This window comes from Centruroides sculpturatus, unplaced genomic scaffold (assembly GCF_000671375.1).
Source record: "Centruroides sculpturatus isolate CEXI.00-Female unplaced genomic scaffold, Cexi_2.0 scaffold746, whole genome shotgun sequence".
NCBI classification, from domain to species: Eukaryota; Metazoa; Arthropoda; class Arachnida; order Scorpiones; family Buthidae; genus Centruroides; species Centruroides sculpturatus.
The window spans coordinates 240,538-258,109 of record NW_019384898.1 but is presented as its reverse complement, the minus strand read 5'-3'; the positions used below and the strand labels follow the sequence as shown (position 1 = coordinate 258,109).

The following is a 17,572-nucleotide window of genomic DNA, read 5'->3' as shown; positions in this document are numbered from 1 at the left end:
CGCTGATCTGATTCCTTCTTAATCGTCGCTTGTCTGAATGTGAATATCTCGTTCGAAAGACTCTTGTTTTTATAGGTAGCGTGCAAAATTTCAGGTTTTTCTATAAAGGGGTTGCCGAAATATAAGCAGTTGAAAAGTGCAAAGATCTCCATAAAAGCTGTATCTTTCTTATTCATTTGGCGGTGCAGATGCTCCTAGAGAAAGAACAGCACTGGGTCTAGAGAGCTCAAATTTTAAATTTACGCCACTCTCGTTATCAGTGAGGTGATGGCAAAACTATCTACCCGCAAAACTGCGGGTAGATAGGTAAAACTTGGCGGGGTCCGATCTCTTGCTTTTATTGCTTCTTAAAATAAAATTGCAACCGAACGAATGATTTTCATTCGAAATGTTTTTCAGAATAAGTTATCAAAAGCTCAAATTTATGCAAATTAATATTTGAATTTTTTTGATTCATTATGAATCGTGTGCATTTTTTCTGTTTTCGTCATCCGTCATAACTGTTAGAAACATTCTTATTAATTATAAATTAATCTAAAATTGCGTAACTTCAATAAATATCGAATCTTTAAACTGTTAGTATTGAATTCAATAAGTTTTATTAAGTACAAGAATTTATATACAATGGTGAAAATTCCATGTACAATTTTAACTGTTGAAGTAATTTATAGTTTTGCTTTAGACATATATTCACTGCAATGTTAAAGTTCAACGTGGAAAATGGTTCCTCCCATTGTTCTGTGTTGAAATGTTTTACTAGTAGAACACCGCTAGAAATATTATAATTTGTTTTGGCCAGTTATAGTCGTTTAAACACCGCTTGTGTAGCTTTGCCACAGTAGATGTTCTATGCACTTTGGCCGAAGTGGAAGAACGAATCTCGAATGTTGTCCAAGTATCCGTCCGTAAATTATGATGGAAAGTCAAGTCCGGTTGATTAAGTCGTAGCCGGGTGAAAAGTCAATTCCGGGTAAAAGTGTCATAGTCGGGAAAAGGTCACTTCCGGGTGGCTGTGTCACATTCGGTGGAAAGTGCAAAAAGGCTCGGCAGAAAGAGTGTTACTTTTAGCAGCAGAAAAAGAACCTTTTCCACCAAGGCCTTTTGCGCTTGACCAAGGCTTCTTCGGACTCCTTTGGGTCCTGTGCCGTCTCCACCGTCCATCCCTCAACTTCTGGATATCGCCTCTCCAGATAATGGACGAGAGACGAGGCGCTGTCGTCCGGGGTCACGACGACCACCCGTTTGACGTCGGGTGTATGCGCCTCGTCCTCCGCATCCTTCGGACGCACTCGTATTAGACCATGCCAAGACGAGGCGTCATCGTCGGGCTCAGATCGGTCCTGGCCCGAAACGTTCCACTTCTTTAGTTCTTTGAAGTTCTCCATTCTGCAAAGAAAAAACAGAACTTGCATTAATTAAGAAATATTCCTATTGTCTTAATTTCATCTATTGATAAATTGTAAGTAAGAAATATATAGATATTTCATGTTCAAATGCAGTGAAGATTTATGATAGAAGATTGTAGAAAATGGTCGTTTTAATTCAAATAAAAGTTTCAAAGTCACAAATCAATATTATGATAAAATCTTTAATTATTAAGTATAGTAATTTTAATCTCTGCAACGGTTTTTAATGTTCGATATATAATTTAAAAAAATCGAATTACATAACACAAAGTATTTGTGAAAATGAAAAAATTCTAATTAATTAAAGCGGCGCTAATTGCATATGGGATATTAACCATAGCGGGGAATAACAATTTATTGTATTTATTAATTCCCATTCTGCTTTAGCAATTACAAATCTTTAACAATTCGATTGGAAAATTAACAATAAAAAGGGTGAAAAGTATCTCCTAAAATGAGCGGGAAGACCCCATTCGTCTCTGTGACCAAAACCATCAATTGTTATGTAAATGGAGCTTTGTGGAAAAATCATTGCCGCTAATTGCGACATTCGGCTTAACAATGTTCAAAAATACCTAGATTTAGAAAGTTCGTTGTCTGAACTTACCGATAAAATGGCTGCAATTGATGCAAAACTCAGAAAACGCTTCGAATAAATCACTTTTAAACGCACGAACAGAAAAATCAAACCGCTCGCAATAACAATAATCGACCGCTCGCAACAAATTGTCGCAGTTTTATTGTTGAATCGCCACGAAATTTAATGTAAAACGTTTGGATTTTTCACCGAATTTCGTGACTTTTGCGCCTCCCTGTCGCGGAAGAGAGATTTTCGCAAATCATACCTTGCATATACATTCGCCTTGACAGTAATATCAATTGACAAATCTAATATTCTCGTGTCTGCGAATAAAAGTTTCCATTTTATCACGATCCTCCGAACCGAAAAAAGAATAGACTCGAAATACAGTAACCCCACTATTTTAACTACCAATCCATTAATAAAATTGAACTTTTGTTAAATTAAAGTGTCCAAAATTTTACAGATAAGAGCTTACACGTGACAAGGACTATACGTTCTGAAATATAGGGAAGATAATGAGATCTATCGAGTGACTAAACACTTCTCTTCAGATGGATTTATTCGTCCATTTAAAACGAATTAGAAACTTCATTCTAGTCGNAGTGTCCAAAATTTTACAGATAAGAGCTTACACGTGACAAGGACTATACGTTCTGAAATATAGGGAAGATAATGAGATCTATCGAGTGACTAAACACTTCTCTTCAAACGGATTTATTCGTCCATTTAAAACGAATTAGAAACTTCATTCTAGTGGTGTTAATTAAGCCATGTATTAGGAATCCGAACTATAGGAACCCGCGTTATAGAAGGGTCGACTGTAAAGATATCTGTAATCGGGAAACGGCTTTCTCACCAGACGATCTGTAGAAATCTAGCTACACCAAGCTGATTCCCCAAGCTGAACAAACTGGAGCCGCTCAATTCAGACAGTCCGCGTNTTACCAGTGTCGGCCCGAGGCAAGTTTCAGGATGGAGCGAGATCCTATTATGGCGCCCCCCCTTGGTTGCCCCTAATTTATACCCTTTAATTTTCTTTACCACTGAGGCGCCCCCTAAGACTTAGCGCCTGGAACGGCTGCTCCGTTCGCCCTATGGTAGGGCCGGCTCTGCTGTTTACATAATTAAGTTTAAGAAAAAAAAATCACAGCTATCGATTTACTTAGACCGATTATATTTAAATTATAACGCCGGAATGTTTAAACAAATAAAAAAACTGAAATCGACACGAAATAAAAATTAGCAAACGTAAAACGTAAACAAACTTTATTTCAATAATATCCATCGATATCGATTTCGATTGACGTGTACAAAGAGCATAAAGAACCGTCGTAAATGCTTTCGTAGCTTTAAAATTTCAAATTTTAAAGATACACTTTTAAAGGTTAACGCCGAAAATGCCCGACGTAAAAAATAAAAAAAAATAAAAATAAAAAATTCGTTCGTAAATTGTACCATCGACATCTCGCGATCGCTAAGGCAAGTCTTAAAATTTCTACGAGTCCATAACTCTCGAAATTTAGGAGGACGAAGAGACTAATTCGAGAAGCTTCTCACCTTCCAAGTTCCACAATAAACACTGTCGTCCGCCATCTTGCTACCTTTAAAAAAAATAAAACAAAAAACTAATGCTTCTGCGCTTGCGCCGCCGCCATTTTGTATTTGTTGCATCTCCGTCGGTAGTAATCGTTTATGTAACATTACGTATATTTCGCGTCTTACGTAAAATTACTTTAAAAATCTATTATTATTTCCAAGCCATTAGAAAGTTCTATTTAATAACAATTAATTATTGCTTCCGAGTAGGGAATTTCTCTCCCTACTCGACGAAAGTGTCGTAAATTTTGAGTGTTTTTAATTGTTTTATTTTAATAATTTTCATCAATATGTTGAATGGTAACGTTTAATTTATGGGAGCGTCCGTTCTATTACTCGTTACAATTGTAAAAATTTCTTTTAGAAATACTTCCGGAAAGAAAGACCCACGCGTAACTACGACTCGAAACTGGCGCTGTTCGCCGTAGCGGCATAATTTAAAACTAAAATTTACCAGGGTTCTAGACCCATGGTTTTCAATTCGTGGTCCGCGAAACACGGGTGCTCCGTTAAGCCACTTCAAGTGTTCGCGAAAAAATAAAAATATACAATTAAAAATTGTTGCAAAGAAAAAATCAATAGATTATATAATAATTTTTGTACGGGAATGTAATCTGCAAATGCCAATAATGTCATATACTAGACCGAGTGCGCTCTTGATTTAAAAAAAGCTAGTCTTTTCGTCATCAATAGAAACATTTCTGTGAAATGTCTTTTATTCTGGAAAAATCGTGTAGTTACTTTTATAAGTGGGAATAATTTAAATATTTAAAAGTTATTCCAATTCTTTCTACCGTAATCCGATATTGAATATGTTCTTTCTTGTTAGTTGACTGATGAAGGGCTAAGTGCTCGAAACGTGTAGAAGTACCCGTATCAACTGAATAAAGATGGAAAAAAGCCAAGTGTTTAATTAATTAATAACGCAATCTTGTGTTTAACAGTCAATAAAAGATTAAATAAAGGGCCTTTACTAAACATAAATCTGTTAAGTTGTTAATGCATAATTTGTAAAGTTTATGTATCTTTGTGGTGACAAAGTTTATTGTTTGAGATTTAAAAATAGTCTCGAGTTATGATATTGTTAATATAAATATTCTCGAATTAAAAAAAAAAAAATTAGTTCTCGGCTTATTGAAATCCAATATCAAATTAGTGGACTGATGGCCGAGCGGTCAGAGTAGCAGCCTACCGCTGAAAGAGACCAGAGATCGAATCCGAACGGGTCAAATGATCCCCGTGGTCCGTTCGAATATGTCGGGCCCGTCCCTCACCATCCGGCCGCCCCATTGTTGGCCTGGCCGAACCCATAGTGGGCTTGCAAAAAGTCCCTCTTAGTGCCCACAGGGCGGAAAGAGATAACTTGTTTTCTGCTAGGTAGATTTCCTGGTGTGTACCGTAAACGTTTCTTTTGTTTTTTACTAAAGGAAATGTGTGTACTGTTTGAGTAAAATATTGGGAGTCGTTGAATGTGGCTCGTTGGTCTAGAGCAGGGGTCGGCAACCTGCGGCTCGCGAGCCACATGCGGCTCTTTGGATGTGAAGCTGCGGCTCTTTAGTTCCATACGCAAATATTTATTTTATCAAAAGAAAAAAAAAAAACATTTAAAAATCGTTCTGAATCGATTAACGAGGATTAGGCACCGATTCTATCTCTCGGCCACTGTACTCGCTTTTCACCGCACCCCTCCCCCGTGACACGCGTCGTCACTGTCGTCAGTCCGTCGGAAGCTCTCGAATGACGCCGTCGTCGGATGTTTGTATTATCTAATTTGTTATGAAAAACACTACTTATATATGAATAAATAGATAAATTTTTTTATAAAGAAACTTTATTTATGCGAGTACTATATATTGTTGGCAAGAAAAAAATTTGTGGCTCTTTAAAAACTTTGAAATTTTGTAAATTGTAATTTTGGCTCTTCCGACTCAAAAGGTCGCCGACCCCTGGTCTAGAGTTATGATTTTCGCTTAGGGTACGAGAGGTCCTGGGTTCAATTCTCGGACGAGCCCTTAGTTTTTTTTGATATCTGCAATGCTGAAGAGTTTATGGGCAGATGAATCCAATATTAAGAAAAAAGAAAAAAGGACAAAGTAGCAAAAGTGATTAATAGGAAGAAAAGATAGTCAACATGTAGTATGGAGTCAACTTCGGTAGGGAAGAAACGTCAAAAAAAAGAAAAATGATCAATAATGTAAGTAATAATTATGGTAATTTATTAGAATAGGTTAAGTTAGAACGTGCGTCTTCACTGTTTGCTTTATTAGTTAATACGCAGTCTCAAATCGCGTTCAAAATAGCGCCATTTTGGCACCATAAGTAAATTTAACCCGGTTTCAAATCTAGTGAAAATTCAAAGAAGAAACAGCAAAATTTGATAAATTCCAAAAGACTATAAATTTATTCTCATATTTACATATTATTTTATTGTACAAAAACGCGTGGGAAGAAATTTTGTGTGTAATTTTAGACATTTAATTCGGCTTGGGCATCTAACAGTCGTTGAAATGGTTTCAAAGCAGGCTTCACTTCCTCTTCCAAGAACTCTTTAACCTAAAAATTTATTTAAAATTTTACTTCAAAACGGTGCGAATTAAATTATATATATTTTTGAAATTACTTGATTTGTAGCTCTTCCGATGAACGTTTTTGGGTCGAGAAGGTTTTTCAGGTCATTATGAAATCGGTGCATTATGAAGTTTTATAAATTGCAAGTATATTAATAGCAACTGGCGTATTTTAAAATTTACTTCATTAAATTTAAACTTTAAATGATAACCCATCGTGTCAATTCTATAACAAATTTTAATTAGAAAACTTTCCATAGTGACCAGGCGACGTAAGGGGCGTAGCCACGGTGGGACAGGATGGAGCGCTTGCCCCACCCTGGCTCATTTAGTCAAACGGAAAATTATAGGTCAATAGGTTATAGTAGTATTGCGCTGCAAGAAAGCGTGCTTGAATCGTATCGGGAAGAGTTGGTCGGTGACAGGAGCGCTCTCTGGTGAACGAGTGGGGAACTGTCGATAGAAGGTCTGGATGGTCTGTGATAAGATTCGAAGATTATAGAATGTTCGAGGTTCGGATTTAATGGGGAAGTTCTAGCCCTTTCTGTTCCCCATTTAAGCGCTGCAATCAGTGAGAGTGAGTTGATGCATTTGAGCTTGTTCAGAACATACCGCGAGCGACGTTTATTTGAAACGTCGTTGCATCCATGTGCAATACTGGATTTCTTACGTCATTTTAAATTAATAAGTGCTGTATTTACTTCTGTTGTAAGCTGAACTTTGGTACAATCGATGGAAAGGAAAAAAATGTGCTCAATGCCGAACTGAAGGAGATAGAACTAGCTGCACTAGTTAAAGAAGCGCAATTGTTTTATCCATCCATAAGATGGGCGCTACTTATCTTACTTGCACAGTCCTACACAATGTGCACTATCGAAAGATACGCAGCACCTAACGCAGGGTAAAAACTTGCATACGGTCAACAATGACAGAAAATCATCTTGTTGGTCTTTGTACGATAGGTGTGCATAAAAAAAGGGTTATGGAAGCTAAAAATAAATTTGAGAAAGAAATTTTGACAAGATTTATCTAGAACTCCCGTAGGCTAGTGCTGAAATAAAATTTTATTAGCATTGCAACTAATTTTAGCGTTTTCAAATGTTCAAATAAAACCATTTTTTAATAAACAACGTTATCTTATTTGCCCCCTGGAGAAAATCCTGACTACGCCCTCGGGTGACATTTTATATCCAATCGGAAGTAACAATCTAACTAGTCCGTTATTTAGAAACTGTTATCGCTCATGCAATTAAAGTACGTACAGTTCATCTTTGTTTTATCAACATAAAATAAAAGAGATGCCTATTTTCTCGAAAAAAATGCCCAGGGGAAAGTGGAAGAGTGAAATTTTTTTTATTATTAATTTATTCATAACGCAAATTTAAATAAAAGTATTCTTCTTAACCAAATATCTTACTCGGCTCTTTAAATATTTAATAAAGCCTCCAACACCTGATGCCGAGAAACGTTTTATTAAAGTTTAACGTTTTCGACCCAGATGCAACGAATTTCTAGCGTCTTAAGATTTGTTGTAATTTGTCTTTTCATGATGACTAGGTGTTTTCTTTTGTCAGCTNATTTATGCAAATTAAACTGTTTTGTAACGATCACACTAACAGCATATTGAAAGCATTCTGTGGGTGACCGTCGTGTCGCGGAATTGCTGGTCGTAGCTGCCTCGGGTTCGATACTACAAACTATAGGAATTTCGGATTTTCGTAGTTTAATAAAACAGGAGGCATACCGTAAACGTTTGTAAATGAAACGGTTTCCATACGCGCTGTACAATTATGCCCGATTTTAAATCAACTTTAGGCTACTATCCTGTACAGAAGTTATAATATTGTGTAACTGTAACTTACAGATACCGTTTAAACATTGTAAATAAAAATGAGTTTATTAAAAGATTGCGGCCCGAAATCTACTGCAAACCAAAACGACAATATTACCGCGGCTCTCCTTCTACTGCTTAGTATCCAACGACGATGTACAAATTATATTTAATTCTAAGCCCACGTCCTTATTTGACATTTGATGTACTTTTAGTAAATATAAACATGTACAACAGGCTATCACTTGATTCTGATGCTAGCTGAAGTATGTTCTTTTACACGTAACGAACGCATTTAACCGCTCAGTGTGCCTTTTTAATTAATACAAGGTATGTTTACCGAGAATTTTTAAAGCAATGTACCGGAAGCTAAAGGTTATAGAAAAGAAATGTTTGCTTGATATAATGTATTGTATTAACTGCGAGAAGTGATCAATTTGATTAGACGAAAGAAAAAGAGATAGGTCGAAGAATAAAAGAAAAAGAATAGTGACAGCAGCAGCCGGTATTCCCAGGTACTGAGCGCGCCCGATGCTCAGCTCATCGGTATTAGTAGTTCGATTGTTTGACAACAAATTTGACTAAGCTTTTAAAATTTGATTTAATATTTGAATTTTTTTGATTCATTATGAATCGTGTGCATTTTTTCTTTTTTCGTCATCCGTCATAACTGTTAGAAACATCCTTATTAATTATAAATTTATCTAAAATTGCGTAACTTCAATAAATATCGAATCTTTAAACAGTAAGTATTAAATTCAATAAGTTTTATTAAGTATAAGAATTTATATACAATAATAAAAATTGCATGTACAATTTTAACTGTTGAAGTAATTTATAGTTTTGCTTTAGACATATATTCACTGCAATGTTAAAGTTCAACGTGGAAATGGTTGCTCCCATTGTTCTGTGTTGAAATGTTTTACTAGTAGAACGTCGCTAGAAATATTATAAGTTGTTTTGGCCAGTTATAGTCGTTTAAACACCGCTTGTGTAGCTTTGCCACAGTAGATGTTCTATGCACTTTGGCCGAAGTGGAAGAACGAATCTCGAATGTTGTCCAAGTATCCGTCCGTAAATTATGATGGAAAGTCAAGTCCGGTTGATTAAGTCGTAGCCGGGTGAAAAGTCAATTCCGGGTAAAAGTGTCATAGTCGGGAAAAGGTCACTTCCGGGTGGCTGTGTCACATTCGGTGGAAAGTGCAAAAAGGCTCGGCAGAAAGAGTGTTACTTTTAGCAGCAGAAAAAGAACCTTTTCCACCAAGGCCTTTTGCGCTTGACCAAGGCTTCTTCGGACTCCTTTGGGTCCTGTGCCGTCTCCACCGTCCATCCCTCAACTTCTGGATATCGCCTCTCCAGATAATGGACGAGAGACGAGGCGCTGTCGTCCGGGGTCACGACGACCACCCGTTTGACGTCGGGTGTATGCGCCTCGTCCTCCGCATCCTTCGGACGCACTCGTATTAGACCATGCCAAGACGAGGCGTCATCGTCGGGCTCAGATCGGTCCTGGCCCGAAACGTTCCACTTCTTTAGTTCTTTGAAGTTCTCCATTCTGCAAAGAAAAAACAGAACTTGCATTAATTAAGAAATATTCCTATTGTCTTAATTTCATCTATTGATAAATTGTAAGTAAGAAATATATAGATATTTCATGTTCAAATGCAGTGAAGATTTATGATAGAAGATTGTAGAAAATGGTCGTTTTAATTCAAATAAAAGTTTCAAAGTCACAAATCAATATTATGATAAAATCTTTAATTATCAAATATAGTAATTTTAATCTCTGCAACGGTTTTTAATGTTCGATATATAATTTAAAAAATCGAATTACATAATTCTGCCATAACACAAAGTATTTGTGAAAATGGAGAAATTCTAATTAATTAAAGCGGCGCGAATTGCATATGGGATATAAACCATAGCAAAGAATTGCAATTTATTGTATTTATTAATTCCCATTTCGCTTTAACAATTACAAATCCTTAACAATTCGATTGGAAAATTAACAATAAAAAGGGTGAAAAGTATCTCCCAAAATGAACGGGAAGACCCCATTCGTCGTCTCTGTGACCAAAACGATCAATTGTTATCTAAATGGAGCTTTGTGGGAAAAATCATTGCCACTAATTGCGACATTCGGCTTAACAATGTTCAAAAATACCTAGATTTAGAAAGTTCGTGGTCTGAACTTACCGATAAAATGGCTGCAATTGATGCAAAACTCAGAAAACGCTTGAAATAAATCAATTTTAATCGCACGAACAGAAAAATCAAACCGCTCGCAAAGATAATAATCGACCGCTCGCAACAAATTGTCGCAGTTTTATTGTTGCGTCGCCACGAAATTTAGTGTAAAACGTTTGGATTTTTCAGCGAATTTCGTGATTCTTGCGCCTTCCTGTCGCGGAAAAGAGATTTTCGCCGATCATTCCTTGCATATACATTCGTGTTGACAGTAATATGCATTGACAAATCTAATATTCTCGTGTCTGCGAATAAGAGTTTCGATTTTATCAAGATCCTCCGAACCTAAAATAGAATAGACTCGAAATACAGTAACTCCCGTTTTTTAACTACCGATCTATGAATAAAATTGATCTTTTGTTAAATTAAAGTGTCCAAAATTTTACAGATAAAAGCTTACTCGTGATAAGGACTATATGTTCTGAAATATACGGAAGAGAATGAGATCTATCGAGTGACTAAACATTTCTTATCAGATGGATTTATTCGTCCATTTAAAACGAATTAGAAACTTCATTCTAGTCACGTATTAGAAAAAAGAGAGACTTCTAACTCATGTTGTCCCCTGCTGCTGACACATCTCGTTGAAACACCTATAACAGCTTACTGCTGTTACTGATAAATTTTAAAATAAAATAATTACCTATTACAATGATATATAGGTCCGTTATATGAAATATTTCATTTTCGTAAAAAAAAAAATAAGAAAAATGAGAATATCGTAGTCTTAATTGCGGAAGAACGATCGACATAAAAAATGTCCAATTAAAGCATAATTTGTTTGTCCATTTGAAAGACGTTTTATATGTGGATACCTGAAATTTCAGCTTAATTGATTTCTTCCAACTTATAAAACGAAGGTATTAAAAACCATGTTTGCAACATTAAATATATTTTAATATAAAAATCCTTAATTAATATTTTAATAATAAATTGAATAATTTACATATTAGTCGAAATGCGCAATAATATAGAATAAAAAGTGAACATTTCATGTCTATTGTATTTGTAGGTGGTAGGATGCAAAAGTTGGATAGTTGCTTGCTTTGAATAGTTTAAAACTATCATCTTTAAAGCAATCCTCTTGGTCGACGACCGGCGGTGGTACAGCTTTATTGTACAGTACCTGTACCTGTTTTTACCTCATTTGATAACTGAGATTGTTTCCATATCTTTGAGTCATCGTGTGGTTCCTATTTTGCATTTTTTCACATCATTAATTAAGAGAATATGTAAAATTACACGTCACATTTTTTACCATTTGACGGCACACCGGTTGCGGGACACTGCTCTAACCAGTTTAAATTACAGTTTATGCGTGTACCGTATTTTGAGTCTTGAGATCCTTATTTTCGGATCGGTTTATATGCCTGTAAATTTACCGAAAACGTTTGTTCCGTGATTAAAGTTATTGTCGGAAAAATAGAAATGGTGTGTGTGTGTGTGTTCTTTTTAATTTTATCGACAAATCTTAGGTTAATTATAAAAAAATAATTTTTTTAAAGTTGGCTACTTTTGGGCTAATTTTTAGAAAATTTCTAGGAACAAAACTTACAAGCATCTGGCAACATTGTCACATGCAGAAGTACGGAGACGACGTGAGGATATTCGAAGGTCGCCGTTTTTTTTTTTTATAGTTTGCGTAAGTTTTAAAAGATCCAAGGAAGATCGAGCGGTCTACCTTCGAATAGATAAACCTAGTGGCCACGGATAAACCGACATTTCGCAACGTCGCCAGGTCGAGATGCCGGATTCGCGCGGTCGACTACCGACCAACTTCCGCGCTTGGTGTTAAAAACACGTAATAATTTCGTGTTTACATACGCGCCAGACATCGTCGATAGTGGACGTGAGTCTGCACACCCGAAAAATCAGGATATTTTTCTGGATAATTACAGAATTCGCTTTCTGAGTCGGTTGGCGTACGTCTTAAATGACGTTCGGACGGAAGGAAAAAGTTTCTGTGAAGGAAACGACATTCCCGTTGCGTTTTGTGGATGAAGTGGACGACGACGAGAGATGTTCGTAATATTTAATGAAATTGGTGCTCATCTAATAAAAGGAAAAATTATCTCCGGTCACTCCTCACTTTACTAACAAGTAAGTGCAAGTTAAGAGTCTGTTGTTTTTGGTAAGAACGTGGTGTCGACTGTTGGGCACCGTGAAATTTGTAGAAACTCACCGAATGCTCGTGGAGTTCCGTGGTTAGTATTTACAGAAGTATTGGGTGCTTGGTATCCGGTGAAGAAATGTGGGGTGTTCTTGTGCAGCGGAAAAGGTTCGGGTATAGTTTTGAAGGAGGTGGAGTTTTATGTGGCCTCTTCGACGGTGGATGCTGGAAATGTCTCTCGGAGATCCAGATGGCCAATTCTGTGGGAGGTCGGCGGAGGAGTCTTTTGGAAATGACGATCAGGAAGACTGGAATATCTGTTGGCGGGCAGCAGAGATGCCAGTGATGCATGCAATGTAGTATGTGCGACTTTGGTGTCGTGAATCTCTCGCAGCGTGCCGAATTTTTGGACGCCCCGTAGAATGAATTGTGGGAATTACATCTGGTGGCGGTTAACACGAGCAAAGGACGTAATAATTTAATGCGTTTTGTATATGCTAGATCCACACTATGAGTGTTGCAGCTTGACATCGAGGCACGTAAAAAAAAAAGGCCAAAACTATGCCTGGGGAAGAGCATTTGCGAATTGGAATGATGCACTACAATGGTTATTGTGTGTGGGAGTGTTTTGGGCAAAAGGCGAGTTTGGGATGCTCCTAAGACTGTCTATTTAAGAATCCAGAAGAACTTTGAAGATGAATGTTTAAAAAGTTCTTATGATTCTTTTATTGAGTTGGAAGAAATTCTTTGGTCTGTCGGTGAAGCTTCTGTGCCAAGGCAGAGAGTTTGTGATCCATGATGTCGAGGGAGACCGTCAAACTTATTGAAATGGAAGATGGGCACTCGTGGTTTGACGAGTGGAAGAGAAGTTGGCAGTGATGGGGTGAGTGGGTCGAAGGGAGTGCAGCATGTTGGATAGAGACTGTTTGAAAGGAATCGAGAGGCGCTGAGATGCAGTTTATATGGAATCTGTTCCTCGATTGGTCTCGGTCTCTCATTCTAACTTTTTGATTGGTCTCTTACTCGTTTCTGGGGGTAATTTTGACCGATTTGGGAGGAAAGATTGGCATCGATGTTTCGTTCCAAACTGAATTCTGAACCAACCCCAACCCGAGATGTCTGCATTTAGAATTTGTGATTTAAATCAGTTCCTTTGTCACGTAAATTTATAATGAAGGTATTTTGTCCGTTTACAAACCTGACAATAAAACCTCTGACAGCATATTATTTTAATCAATCTCTAGCTTATTTTTCAATAATATCAAACACATTTTGTACACTTATAACTATTTTATATTAGTAAACTATTATTATGTTGTTATTTTATTTATTATTATGTTGATAATACATAAAGAAGTTATAGAGCAGTTGAAAAAAGCATGTGTAACAAAAAATAAGCTCGGACAGAGCCATTTCTGACCAATAATACTATTTTCTCCAACTCAGACTTCAAACTACATCAAACAACCTGCTTCCACTTGTTGTGTCTAGCCTAGCAGTGGTGCTCTTTGGCTCACTTCAATTGGTTTTTTGTGATTTTGTGAAAGTGGTTTTGCCTTTGTCTAAGAAAACGTGATACATATCACAATTGTTATGTAAAAATATTTTTTTTTGTATTTGATAGAAGCTATATCCAGGTTTGTGCGGATGGATACGACAAATTTCATTTGTAACTTCCTTTCCAGTGATGTTATTACCAGTAACTTTATTCCATTCATTCACTAATTTGCTGAGTGATGACCCTCAATTTTTTAAAATTATTTTACAAAGGGGCTTGTGATTAGTCTTTTTATAGTTGCTGGTCTTCCAGTTGATTTTTCTGGATGAATTTTACCAGTTTCCTGATATTTTGAAACAATATCCCATACTGTGGAATTAATAATTTTTAAATTTTTTTGCAATATTTTTTAAGAATTTTCCCTGTCTATAGATGATGATAATTACTTCACATACATCAACACTTACAGCCTTACCAGGTGCCATTTTCATTAAACAAATACACCTCAATGTTAATATGGAAAAATATGCAAATATCACATGTCAGCTCATTTACATTATTTAGGAACAGGTCATTTAATGTATTTTTCAAGGTATTATTTGCCAGAAATGACTCTATTCAAGCTTTTTTTTTCTTGCACATGATTTTTTCAACTGCTCATAACTTTTTTATGTATTATCAACATGAAAATTTTTAATGTAAAATCTTCAGTTATAATAAAAGTTTACTAACATAAAATAATTATAAGTGTACAAAATGTTTTTGTTTGATATTATTGAAGGATGAGCTAGAGATTGATTAAAATAATGTCTGGGGTGGTTTCTTTTTTGTTGTGGTTGTATAGTCATTTTCACAATAAACCAAACGATTGCTGTAATGAATTGGGCTTCTTTACTGCTGCTATTAATAATTAAATACTGAATAATTTTGTATTAGAGATAGGTATTAGACACCATCTCTTATTAAATNCTTTTCACCGCACCCCTCCCCCGTGACACGCGTCGTCACTGTCGTCAGTCCGTCGGAAGCTCTCGAATGACGCCGTCGTCGGATGTTTGTATTATCTAATTTGTTATGAAAAACACTACTTATATATGAATAAATAGATAAATTTTTTTATAAAGAAACTTTATTTATGCGAGTACTATATATTGTTGGCAAGAAAAAAATTTGTGGCTCTTTAAAAACTTTGAAATTTTGTAAATTGTAATTTTGGCTCTTCCGACTCAAAAGGTCGCCGACCCCTGGTCTAGAGTTATGATTTTCGCTTAGGGTACGAGAGGTCCTGGGTTCAATTCTCGGACGAGCCCTTAGTTTTTTTTGATATCTGCAATGCTGAAGAGTTTATGGGCAGATGAATCCAATATTAAGAAAAAAGAAAAAAGGACAAAGTAGCAAAAGTGATTAATAGGAAGAAAAGATAGTCAACATGTAGTATGGAGTCAACTTCGGTAGGGAAGAAACGTCAAAAAAAAGAAAAATGATCAATAATGTAAGTAATAATTATGGTAATTTATTAGAATAGGTTAAGTTAGAACGTGCGTCTTCACTGTTTGCTTTATTAGTTAATACGCAGTCTCAAATCGCGTTCAAAATAGCGCCATTTTGGCACCATAAGTAAATTTAACCCGGTTTCAAATCTAGTGAAAATTCAAAGAAGAAACAGCAAAATTTGATAAATTCCAAAAGACTATAAATTTATTCTCATATTTACATATTATTTTATTGTACAAAAACGCGTGGGAAGAAATTTTGTGTGTAATTTTAGACATTTAATTCGGCTTGGGCATCTAACAGTCGTTGAAATGGTTTCAAAGCAGGCTTCACTTCCTCTTCCAAGAACTCTTTAACCTAAAAATTTATTTAAAATTTTACTTCAAAACGGTGCGAATTAAATTATATATATTTTTGAAATTACTTGATTTGTAGCTCTTCCGATGAACGTTTTTGGGTCGAGAAGGTTTTTCAGGTCATTATGAAATCGGTGCATTATGAAGTTTTATAAGTTGCAAGTATATTAATAGCAACTGGCGTATTTTAAAATTTACTTCATTAAATTTAAACTTTAAATGATAACCCATCGTGTCAATTCTATAACAAATTTTAATTAAAAAACTTTCCATAGTGACCAGGCGACATAAGGGGCGTAGCCACGGTGGGACAGGATAGAGCGCTTGCCCCACCCTGGCTCATTTAGTCAAACGGAAAATTATAGGTCAATAGGTTATAGTAGTATTGCGCTGCAAGAAAGCGTGCTTGAATCGTATCGGGAAGAGTTGGTCGGTGACAGGAGCGCTCTCTGGTGAACGAGTGGGGAACTGTCGATAGAAGGTCTGGATGGTCTGTGATAAGATTCGAAGATTATAGAATGTTCGAGGTTCGGATTTAATGGGGAAGTTCTAGCCCTTTCTGTTCCCCATTTAAGCGCTGCAATCAGTGAGAGTGAGTTGATGCATTTGAGCTTGTTCAGAACATACCGCGAGCGACGTTTATTTGAAACGTCGTTGCATCCATGTGCAATACTGGATTTCTTACGTCATTTTAAATTAATAAGTGCTGTATTTACTTCTGTTGTAAGCTGAACTTTGGTACAATCGATGGAAAGGAAAAAAATGTGCTCAATGCCGAACTGAAGGAGATAGAACTAGCTGCACTAGTTAAAGAAGCGCAATTGTTTTATCCATCCATAAGATGGGCGCTACTTATCTTACTTGCACAGTCCTACACAATGTGCACTATCGAAAGATACGCAGCACCTAACGCAGGGTAAAAACTTGCATACGGTCAACAATGACAGAAAATCATCTTGTTGGTCTTTGTACGATAGGTGTGCATAAAAAAAGGGTTATGGAAGCTAAAAATAAATTTGAGAAAGAAATTTTGACAAGATTTATCTAGAACTCCCGTAGGCTAGTGCTGAAATAAAATTTTATTAGCATTGCAACTAATTTTAGCGTTTTCAAATGTTCAAATAAAACCATTTTTTAATAAACAACGTTATCTTATTTGCCCCCTGGAGAAAATCCTGACTACGCCCTCGGGTGACATTTTATATCCAATCGGAAGTAACAATCTAACTAGTCCGTTATTTAGAAACTGTTATCGCTCATGCAATTAAAGTACGTACAGTTCATCTTTGTTTTATCAACATAAAATAAAAGAGATGCCTATTTTCTCGAAAAAAATGCCCAGGGGAAAGTGGAAGAGTGAAATTTTTTTTATTATTAATTTATTCATAACGCAAATTTAAATAAAAGTATTCTTTTTAACCAAATATCTTACTCGGCTCTTTAAATATTTAATAAAGCCTCCAACACCTGATGCCGAGAAACGTTTTATTAAAGTTTAACGTTTTCGACCCAGATGCAACGAATTTCTAGCGTCTTAAGATTTGTTGTAATTTGTCTTTTCATGATGACTAGGTGTTTTCTTTTGTCAGCTTGTGTTAGGACCAAGTCATTGTTATTTACAATTGTTTTGCGTGCTTCAGCTGTTTCATTTCAATGCTTTTTGTTCTAAGTTGCTTTTTGTTCTCTTTGTTGATTTATAAATCTAAGACCTTGCCTTGCCCACATCAAATTTACGTCTTGCCCCGCCGCTGATCTGATTCCTTCTTAATCGTCGCTTGTCTGAATGTGAATATCTCGTTCGAAAGACTCTTGTTTTTATAGGTAGCGTGCAAAATTTCAGGTTTTTCTATAAAGGGGTTGCCGAAATATAAGCAGTTGAAAAGT

General features: G+C 36.1%; 1 protein-coding gene and 1 long non-coding RNA gene across 2 annotated transcripts in view; one reads left to right on the top strand and one right to left on the bottom strand.

Annotated features, from left to right (window-relative positions):
* Positions 1 to 574: 574 nt before the first annotated feature.
* Positions 575 to 2,558, bottom strand: LOC111631442. The gene is made up of 2 exons (XR_002757701.1): positions 2,014 to 2,558; positions 575 to 1,386 (listed from the first exon to the last, which is right to left on the bottom strand). It is a non-coding gene; the product is annotated as an uncharacterized LOC111631442 (long non-coding RNA).
* Positions 2,559 to 11,823: 9,265 nt separating this feature from the next.
* Positions 11,824 to 17,572, top strand: part of LOC111631438 (meiosis regulator and mRNA stability factor 1-like) — a 152,183-nt gene continuing 146,434 nt past the window's right edge. Inside the window, exon 1 of the mRNA XM_023375683.1 lies at positions 11,824 to 12,330. The gene's annotated coding sequence lies outside the window, so the exon portion shown is untranslated. The remainder of the gene's footprint in view (positions 12,331 to 17,572) is intronic.